Source organism: Myotis lucifugus, unplaced genomic scaffold (genome assembly GCF_000147115.1).
Source record: "Myotis lucifugus unplaced genomic scaffold, Myoluc2.0 scaffold_43, whole genome shotgun sequence".
In the NCBI taxonomy this organism is placed as follows: domain Eukaryota; kingdom Metazoa; phylum Chordata; class Mammalia; order Chiroptera; family Vespertilionidae; genus Myotis; species Myotis lucifugus.
The window spans coordinates 2,721,069-2,731,867 of NW_005871091.1; positions in this window are offsets into that span (position 1 = coordinate 2,721,069).

Here is a 10,799-nt window from a genome sequence, read left to right on the forward strand (position 1 = left end):
TTTTGCAGATTGTGGAATTTGGCATAGAAACTTTTTTAAGATGAGATTTTTTTATTAGAAAACTAGAGGCCCAGTGCACGAAATTTGTGCAAGGGGATTGGCCCTCGCAGCCCCAGCTTCATCCGGAAGGTCCTCCAGAAGGACGTCTGGTCTAATTAGCATATTAAGCTTTTTTATTATAGATAACAAATGACCCATAAAGTGAATTCACCTAGATCAGTGGTCGGCAAACTGCGGCTCGAGAGCCACATGCGGCTCTTTGGCCCCTTGAGTGTGGCTCTTCCACAAAATACCGACTTCTGCGCATGGGCCATGAAGTTTCAATCGCACTGTACATGCGCGCCCGCACGTGGTATTTTGTGGAAGAGCCACACTCAAGGGGCCAAAGAGCCGCAGTTTGCCGACCACTGACCTAAATTATTCATTCAGAATTGTGAATTGGGTTGGCAGTCAGCATAATTTATAATAATGCTTTGACTTAATGGAATTCCTTTTTTAAAAACGCAAAGTTTCCTTTGTTCCAAATGTCTGTGTTAGCAGCACATTTAGAAGAGAAGAATCTGTGAATGTGGTTCTGCGGCTGAGGCATTTCCATTGGAGAGCTCTGGAGTCCTCTGGCTTGCCTCGTTGCTTTAAAGCTGGTTCCAACTTTGTGGGTTTTTTGATTAAACAACACTGGAGACTGTGGTTTCTAGTGCCATCCTTGGAATTCATGACAGAGGCCAGAGTCCGCCTTTGGAGAGAGCTTTCAAATTCTGAGCTGAACAGAAAGAAGAAAAACATCGAGATTTCTGTGACATTGCACAGTTCACCAAGCTCATCTGAGAGATGTAGGGGAAATAATCCTCGTTGTAGGTGGGGAGTGGTTAAACGACATCAAGTGAGCAAAGGAACTGTGTAGGATTTATGTGGCTTAAGTCCCTGGTTCCACCTGACTACCACTGCCTAACTAAGCCCTCTGGTCTTGGCCGAGGCTGAGTTGTACGCCACCTTCTCAGCTATACTGGTTGTTGAGCAGTGAAGATACTGAGTATGCAGGCACCCACCTTGTAAATAAGAGAGCCAATATTTTTCTGTTTCATTCTCTTATGTGTATTATATCTCAGCTATAAATAGGTTAAAACTAAAGAGGTACTTTAGCTAGTCTCTGTAGCTGGCAGGGAAGCAATCAATTAATGGATTTCCCTTCTGCTTACATTTCAAGTCAAGCTAATTTCACAAATTGGTTCTACCAGTTTTCACCAATTGATTACCAGTTTTGCACATTTGTGCTTAGAACCTTCCATGATTTCTCACTGCCGTTCGTGTAAAATGCAGGCCACTTTGATCACCTCCAGTATCTTCTTTTGTCACCACTCCTCACTTGCTATGACCCAGCTCTCAGTTCTTCAGACCTGCTTTCTTACCTCTCATGTTCCCTGTGCCCAAACATTCTCCATCCACTTCCTGTGCTTGCTGAACACCTGTTCATCTTTCAGGCCACAGATGAAATATTTCTTCTTCCAACCCCCTGGACCAGGTAGATTTAGGTCCCGGCCAAGTGCTCCTATAGCACACTGGGCTTCCTCATCACACTTTACTGTAATTGCTGACTCCTCCTCCCTATGCAGGGGTAAGCATTTCTTGTTACTCATCATTGTAATACACACTACTACATGGTAGATACTCAACAAACATTTGTTGAAGGAATAAATAAACTTCTGTGGCAAGTTTCTTTGGATCAGAAGACTTGTATTTCATATACATTGTCAAACTGGCTAACATTTTTATATTCTTCCACCTGTGATCAAACCGTAAGCCATTTCATTAGCAAACACTGAACTCTGTCTTTTGAAACATAGATAGAAAGATGGTTAGTAATAATGCTGTTTTGCCCTGCAAACATAGTTGACATTCTTACCAATGATCATTGTTTAGAAATAAGAATTCACAGAGCTGGGTTGGAGAACAGCATTTAACATCATCTCAGAGAGTCATCAATTTATAGACACACGGGAGTTAAACTCTGTGGACTCCAAGTTCATTCATTCTTACCTAATGTAAGAGAATCAACTTCTATTTTACCTCTGCATTCAACTTTCTAACATAGTACTTGGTACAGAGGAGATACCCACCTCTGTTTTTGTAGAATAATCTAGCTATTTGTATTCGGTGTTGTTCTAAGCACTCTGTGTGGATTAACACATTTAATCCTCACAACAACCATAGGAAATAGATTCTATCAATCCAATTATACAGATGAAAAAACTGAGGCTAGTCATTTGGCACAAATTACCTGTGCTGGCAAGGACTTTAGAGACCATTTAATCCAATGCACTTATTTTACAAAGGGGCAGCTAAGGCCTAGGGAGGTGGTAGTATTTCCTACCCATTCATGCCTTCATGCACATACATTAAAACTTTTATTAAGTGGAACCCACTAGTCACACTCAAATTAGCTAGGTACTTTGCCCCCCTCCCCTTTTAGTAATTTACAATTACTAAAAAAGGACTTTTTATACTTATATTTGGGGGGAAAGGTACATTTTACTTTCTACCAGCTTTTATTTTTAAATTTATCTTTATTGTTGAAAGTATTACAAATGCCCCCTTTGTTTGTTTTCTACCAGCTTTTTTTCTTCTTAAAAATATTTTGATTATTTTGACAGTCATTTTTAGAGCCTTTAATAGTGTTTTTTAATTAATACACAGATTGGACAAGAGTAGAATGTATTTGTCTTGGTTAATTTTTAAAAGTGGCTTGCCTAAAACCCAGGTCTTCTAACTTGGAGTCTAATGCCCTTTCGTTGCTCCCCAGTCATCTCAAAGGTGAATTAGTAAACATGATTTCAGACAAAATGCAGGAGCCATGTTTAACTGTCTTAAGTTGGCTTTTGTCATGAAGCAAATCAGGAAGTTTGGACAACTCAGGGGTGGATTTCCATCCCAAGGGGTTTTTACTACTATTTCTGTGATTACTGTCTACATAAAGGATCTGTGTTTGAGAGAGATGACCACAGAGGTTATGTATCGTTCTTAGCTCTAGCATAGGGCTCAGCAAGCTTATTCTATAAAGGGCCGGATGGAAAAGATTTTAGGCTTTGCACGCACTCTCCGTTTCAACTGTTCAACTCTGTCATAGACCGTGCATCAACCAATGAACATGGATGGCTGTGTTTCCATAAACCTTAGTTGACACTGAAATTGGAATTTCACCTAATTTTTACATGTCACAGATATTCTTCTTTAGATTACAAAAACATCTAACCCTAGCTGGTTTGGCTCAGTGGATAGAGTATTGGCCCGCAAACTGAGGGGTCACAGATTTGATTCCAGTCAAAGGCACGTACCTCAGTTGCAGGCTCCATCCCAAGCCTTGGTCGGGGTGCATGCGGGAGGCAACCAATGAATGTGTCTCTCTCACATCAATGTTTCTCCATCTCCCCCCTCCCTTCCACTCTCTCTAAAAATCAATGGAAAAATGTCCTCGGGTGCGGATAAACAACAACAAAAACATCTAAAAATGTAAACACCATTCTTAGTTTGCAAAAATAGGCAGCAGGTTGGGTTTGGCCTGTGAACTGTAGGTTTCCCTTGCTCTCAGCCAGGAGACACGCCTATGTGTCAGGATCAGTTGTCAAGTACACTGCTGGTAATGCATTACTGGTGAATTGCAAAAACATTGAAGTTAGTAATTTGTTTATAAAATATAGTTGATGAATTGTTATCCTGATAATGGCATTCCCAGGCACTTACATTCTGATAGATTTCCCAGAGTTGATGCCAAAGTGGTGGCAGTTAAGTCAGCGCTAGGTAAGCAGCCGTTTTATTTTACCTAAACCGTGGCAGCCGTGAATAACTTTCACTGATGAATGGCTCTTCATGGTGGGGATTACCATGTTTCAGAGTAATTTATTTCCCTGAGACATTTTTTTTAAGTTTTCTCAAAATCTGCTGCAGTTGCCAGAATGTTTTACACATGTGACAGTGTCATCTACCTTATGTATCATGATGGAAAAATGTTTGAGAGCCACCACAATAGGCCCAAGGCTGAGATGTGTATACTTGGTTGTATATAAATGTATGTCTTTTTGTTCTCTAAACAGAATTGGTTATGTTCAGTGAACAGGTTGATTATTCTCGGTGTTTGTATATAGATCTGTACATACAAGATGAGGTCTGTGTGTGTTTATACATAAATGCCTATATGTACATACCATGACCATCTGAAGGTCTTTGCCAAGATGGTTTCTGTTTCTGAACTCTTGGATACTTTAAAACCCAAGAGGTAAAACATTGTATGTATTACAGGCAAAATGACCCTGGAGTTTATAGAAATTTAGTTTGTAGGAAGGATTCCTGGATCCTTTATTAAGCCTTGCCTCCTCCAATCAACCTTGTACGAATTGTTAAGAACGTATAAAGTATCATTGTTGAGTCTGATGTTTCTATACTGTAAGTTAAGAAACTGAGACGAGTGTTAACTGAGTACCTGGCATGTTGATGCAACCCATACCCGTTTTGTATATAATTCGGTTCTTTCTCTAATTATTCAATGACTTAGTTTCAAGTTGGACTTCTTTGTTTCTATGTTTAATAGATAACTTGAGTATAAGTTCCTTTTCATAAAAATAGTGGCTATGCTAATGTGATTTCAAGTAGGGCTGCAAATTTAAGTGAATCATTCATCTCTGGAATTTTTCACTTAAAATATACTGATTTTTTTACTAATATTTTCAGCCCACTCCTCGCCCCCCCCCCCCCGCCCCCGGATATTTGCTATTGGGCAAGTAGCTGTTCAGTTCCATTTTTCTGCAGAGTCAGCGATTCTCTCGGGTCTCGGGGTGCTGAAGGGGTTGTGGCTTCACCCAGGTCACTGGAGCAGTTACCATTCCATCACATAGCAAGTCCTGGCCACCTGGAGGAGTGAATGCAGCTTCTCCACATGCCTTATTCCCACAGCTGCGCCAACATGCTGGAACGGTCTGGCTCCAGGAGTATTCATATACTTTTTTGAGATTGTCTATAAAATACTATTTTGTAAAAATGATGCTTTTCAATAGACATTGCTGGGTTATATTTGTTTTATAATAATTATGTACCTAATGTTTGATTGTGATTGATTTTGAGAGTTATGTATATTTATAAGCCTGTCCCATATGAATTTTTACTCTTAAGATGTGAGGTACCTTACTAATAAAGACATGGATTTCTATTTATGTCAAATAACTGTAGCAGTATTCCTAAATGCTACCTAAATGATTGTACTGTCCATTTGCCATCACAAATACTTTCATCCTTAGAGGATTATGTCACCGTTACAATATATTAATTAGATTTAAACTTTAAAATATAAATTTTCAACATGGTTTGACATTTGTCCTGTTGATATCATTAAAGGTAGTTTATGATTCCTTATTGCTTTGCTCTTTTGGTTTTCTGTTTGTTTGCATTTTTGGTTTTCTGTTTGTTTGCTTTACATCCTTTCATCAGTAAAGTCTCCCCAAAGTTATAGACATTAAGAAGACGATAGCCCAGTGGTTCTCAACCTTGGCTGCACATTAGAATCACCTGGGAATCTTTTTAAAATCCTGATTTCTGGGCCTCCGGGATGAGAAAAGATTCCCAGGTGATTCTAACGTGCAGCCAAGGTTGAGAACCACTGCGATAGCCCATCTTGTCTGACAAAGGGGAAGATCATGTTGCAGTAATCAGGTGAGAATCACTGTAGAGAAACAATTTGCAGAATAAGTCTGTATATTCAGCTTTAGCTTAATACCTTCTTCAAATAGTAAGTGGATAATAAAAGTGTTTCCTAGTTAATAGTGCATAACTAGCTGTAAGAATTTCAATGATCAGCAATTGGTAACTAAATCATAGTAAGTTTGGTTGTAGAGCCTTATGAGTCATCAAAGAGGTACTGAGATTGCAGGATATAATAGCTGAGCTGCTGGCACTACCAGGGCTAGGTTGGCAAACTCCAGGAACGTTAAAGAATTAGACATGACCACATTCTGCATTATGGGCTCTAATCCTTACCACCCCCCACAAAAAAATTTTGTTGGTTTTTGTGTTTTGTGATGTATATTAACTGTTCCCTGTGATATTTACTTTGCAGTATTCTCAGTGTGTAGCCCAGATGTCTGTCTTGACCCTAGTTGATGTTTGACTTGGAAATTTCTTAGGGCTCAGTCCCAGGTGTAAGGGCCAGGGGATAGGTGATAAGAAGAGCCAGCTGACATGGAATGAATAAAAAAGTCACCTGTATCCCGGAAGTCAAGAAGCTTTAATCCCTTGTTATTCATTCATTCAATACACATTTACTGAGAACTCTTACGTGCCAATCCCTCTGGAGGACTCCAGGAAGAACAGCTCTGGATTTCTGCTTCTAAGAGGCTCACAGCCCCATTAGGGAATCAGACACATTCACACCACGATGATACCTTTTGGCGACTGCAGTCATAAGCAAATGCTCAGGTGTGGTGCCGACCTGGACTAGGGACCCTCACCCAGCCTGGGGCAGCTGGAAAGCAAGAGGTGGTGGTGATGCTGAATCTGAAGGAAGGGCCAGGAAAGCAGACGGGTGTGAAGAAGCATCGCCAAGAAAGGGGAGAGCAACCCCAGAAGAAAGGCCAGCAGGATGTGTTTGGGGACCACTGTCATTTGACAAGGTTTGTCTTCATGTCCTGTTGCTGCTATGAAAACAACAGATCTATCTCTTGCAGGTCTGGGGGCAAGAAGTCAGAATTGAATCTTATGGAGCTAAAATCAAGGTGTTGGCAGGGCTGCTTCCTTCTGGGAACCGCAGGGAAGACGGTCCTTCCTCGCCCCTTCCAGCTTCTGGCAGCTGTGGGTATTGCTTCACACCCATGTCCACCTCTGTGGTCAGATCACTTCTCTTCTGTAGTCTAATCTCCCTCCCACCCCATCAAGATTCTTGGGATTACACTTAGGCCCCACCTGTATAATCTAGGATAATCTCACCATCTCAAAATCTTTATCTTTATCTTATCTGCAAAGTGCCTGTTACCAGGTCAAGTGACACACCTCACAGGTTCTGGGGATTATACCCTGGATATCTTTGGGGGCCACCACATTGCTGGGGGATAAAGGACAGGGAGGGAGCAGGGAGAAGGGAAAAGGGAGGCAGGTCCCTCATCTTGGACTTTGGATGTTGTAGTCAAGGGTTTGGACACCGCCCCACAGGGTAAGGAGGCTTTGAAGGGATCAGATGACTAGTATATCTTAGAAAGATCACGCTGGTTGCAATGTAGAGAATTGACTGACCGAAAGGGCAATGACATCAGAGTGGTGTCAAGAGGGTACAAATAAGAGACTCTTAGGATTGAAAGCCAGCAGGACTTGGTTCTCAAATGAACATAGTTCATTTATAAATAAAGAGGGATTGGTCTGGCCAATTTGAAATGTATCCACCATGCTCTGGTTTTCAGTCTTGCTCTGATTTGCAGCAGGAGGCTGACTGTTTATAGATGACCTCAGCTTTGGTTGGAGTATATTGTTGTGAGTAGAGCTGAGGAAGGGGCGGGCTAAGAATTCCAAATCCTCATTCCTAACTCTTAAATTTCAACCATTCCAGATAAAATGTTCCAGATAAAAATCACCCCTGTGAAGATGAGGAGCCACCAGTAAAGGACACGTAAGGCCAGCCACTTTCCAGACCAGCAATTGTGGCTTTTAGCAATGATCGTTAATCACAAAATTTACCTTGCAAATGCCCTTCTCCCTGCTAACCTCCTCCCACTCTAGAAGAGGAAGGGGGAGTCACTTTGATTGCAGACTTTAAAAAAAAAGTATTTCCTCCCCCCTCTCTCCCCCCAAAGAACTTCCCAAGCTTCTTTTTATTCATCTGGCCCTTTTCTGGATACATGGGTCTCAATTGGGTTGGTTGAATTTGAAAATATTTTCACTGACCCTTTTACACACTGATAACATTGTCCTTGTTGACATGGCGTGGAAGGTTAGCTGCAGCTGGATGGCACAGACCAGAAGGACAGGAACCTGGAGGCAGGAACTATTTCCAATGTTGTGTCAGTTCCTGGACACAAAAATGCAGCAAAGCCATGTAAACCACCGACTTTGGCTGCAGTGTGGTAAGTGCAATCAGAGGGTGAGCAAAATCCTGTGGGAATATAGCCTCCTTGTGTTAGGCCATATAAACATCAGTCCACTTTCTAATGCTTCAATCTTCATTTCTGTTAGAGTTCGATTCTCGACTAGAAATTCTGTCGGAGACGTGTCAGTTCTATTAGAACAGTTAAAATGTTCAGAAATGTTGCCTTTCATTGGGACTTGGAAGCAAAGCACCAAGACAGGGCATTTTTGATTTGCTGAGCTGGGTCCCCAACACAATTTAGGCAACATCCCCCCTCCTGTCCAATGCATATGTCAGTTTCTGTTTGCATGCACCCATAAATGCTTTTATGTAATACTAGTGGCCTGGTGCACAAATTCGTGCACGGGTGGGGTCCCTCGGGGTGGCCTGCAGGGATCAGGCCCCAGCTTGCACCCCCAGGCTCACAGCCCCAGCTCCAGCCCCCAGCCTTGCAATCCTGCAGCCCCGCCTACCACCCTGCCATGCCGCCCTCTCACCTGCTCCACCATCCCACCTGTGGGTGATCAATAGGGGCACTGCCCCCACCCCTCCCGGCTCCCTCAGTGTCTGGGAGCCAGGAGGCGGCCCTGCCCCCTGCTGCTGCCACTGGTCGCAGTCTGCCAGGTGACCAGTGGGGTGATCTGGCCCCACTCGCACCCACCTTGGCCTGGCACCGCCCACTCACCTGCTCCACGGTCCCGCTCTCGTTGGGGCCATCGGGGCCTGTTGCCGATGCCCACCACCCCCTGGTGGTCAGCGCACATCATAGCGAGCGGTTGAACTCCCAGTCGAATGACCGCCTGAGGGGACAATTTGCATATTAGGCTTTTATTACATAAGGTGGGATCTTTTTGTAATTAGAGGAAGACAGCAGAGTCTTTGGTTGGAGGAGGACAGAGGTGGGTGGTTTAGTCTTTGTTCCTTCATTACCCCCTTGGATGGGTTTTGAGACTCTGTGGTTAGAGGACTGAAAGTTAGACATGGAAGGAACTCCTCATGACAGGAGATATAATACATTGGGCACAAGTGACCTGGTTTAGGGCTTGGGTAACAAAAGAGCAAAGAGTGTGCAAGTCGGGGAGAAGGACTTCCTCCCCATCTGTGAGTGGAACCCAGCTCTGCTTTGGAATCCTGAGGATTAGAAGTTTGGAAGTATCCAAGATCTGGGAATAATGACACAGGCTCTGACAATCTTATGACAGGCACTGAACCCAATGAGCTGTGTGGGCAGCAGGGTGGACACAGGATGGCTGGTGGTTGACTCATGTTTCTGGGTATATGTGAGGCATCCCTTTGAGACTCCCTAGAAATTACTGAGGATTTTTTGGGAGGGAGACTGAGGCATTATTGTTATATAAATGGGAGTTTGAATCAGTGTAAAATGGATACTGAAAGCAAATGTGACCATAATTTGTAATCATAATCTCAGCGGTGCTATACAAAGTAGTTAAGAAGCAAAGCAAAATGTATGACAACTGAAGCAAAATATTTACAGAGTAAGTCAGAGTCCAAAGACGACTTGAAAAGCAAGGATTGTGACCTGAAACCCAAAAATAAAATGGAAAGGAATTACTTTTTCTTTTACTTTAAGACTTATTGAAAACAGGAAAGGGTAAACTTGCAGGGTTTTGAAGCACGCACATATTAGGTACTCGGTAAAGGCTTCCTTCTTTGCTCTTCCTTCCTTCCCTTCTTCTTCTTTTTAAATAAAAGTGCTGTTTGAGATAGGGCCAGTAGACTTGGATTGTAAGACATTCCCGACAGAACAGAAGCACCTTGCACTGCCCCAGAGCTTCCTTTTTCTCTTCTGAGACAAGAGCTTCTATTATCACTATACCCATGTGACTTGGGGGGAAAGGGGAGGCAGGGAGGGGAGAATGAGGTTGGGAGCTTACTTGACCCGACTTCAGGTCTCAAAAAGAAATAGTGGCAGTATGAGACTCTGATCTAGAGCTCTTTCAGGAGTTTAGATTGCTCCCGCACTGACACCTGCACCAATAGTTGTCAACAGTAGTTGCACAGTACAGTTCTCTGAGGAGCTTTAAAAAATATGCCAAAGGATCCCTGTCAGACCAATGAGCAAAGTGGTTAAGGTAATAGACGTAGGAGCCAGACTCTGAGTTCGAATCCTTCCTCTGTCACCTCCCAGCTGTATGACCTCGGCAAGGTACTCAACTTCTCTCTGCTTCAGTGTTCCCCTTTGTAAAGTGTCAATAAGAACACCACCTTTTTTGTGGGGTTGTCCTAAGGATTGAGTTAATAGGAATGAGGCGCTTAAAATAGGGCCTGCCATCTGGTAATCGCTATGTAAAATCCTGCCAAATAGAACCTGGGGATCAGTTTTTTGTAAGTACTCCCCTCGGGATTCTAATCTGCAACCTGGGTTTTCAATCTGCGAACATAGTGCCACTTTTGGGATTCCGCTTCCCGAAAAGTTGACATTAACCAATCGGTGAAGGGAGCTTTTTTTTTTTTCTTTCCTCTTCCTCCAATAAGATTTTGAGCTCAGAAACCTGTTACCTGGATCCAGCGGAGCGAAGCGGTTTTCCCTATGCTCTCTGGGAGTTGTAGTTTTCCAAAGGTTCTGCAAGCGCTCGGTGGCCAGATCGGAACTACAACTCCCACAACGCCGCGCGCCGCCCGCCCTGCTTCTCGTTGGTGGCTCTCTCCGGCTTCCCTGTACCGCCTCTCGGCGGCCGCAGCAGAG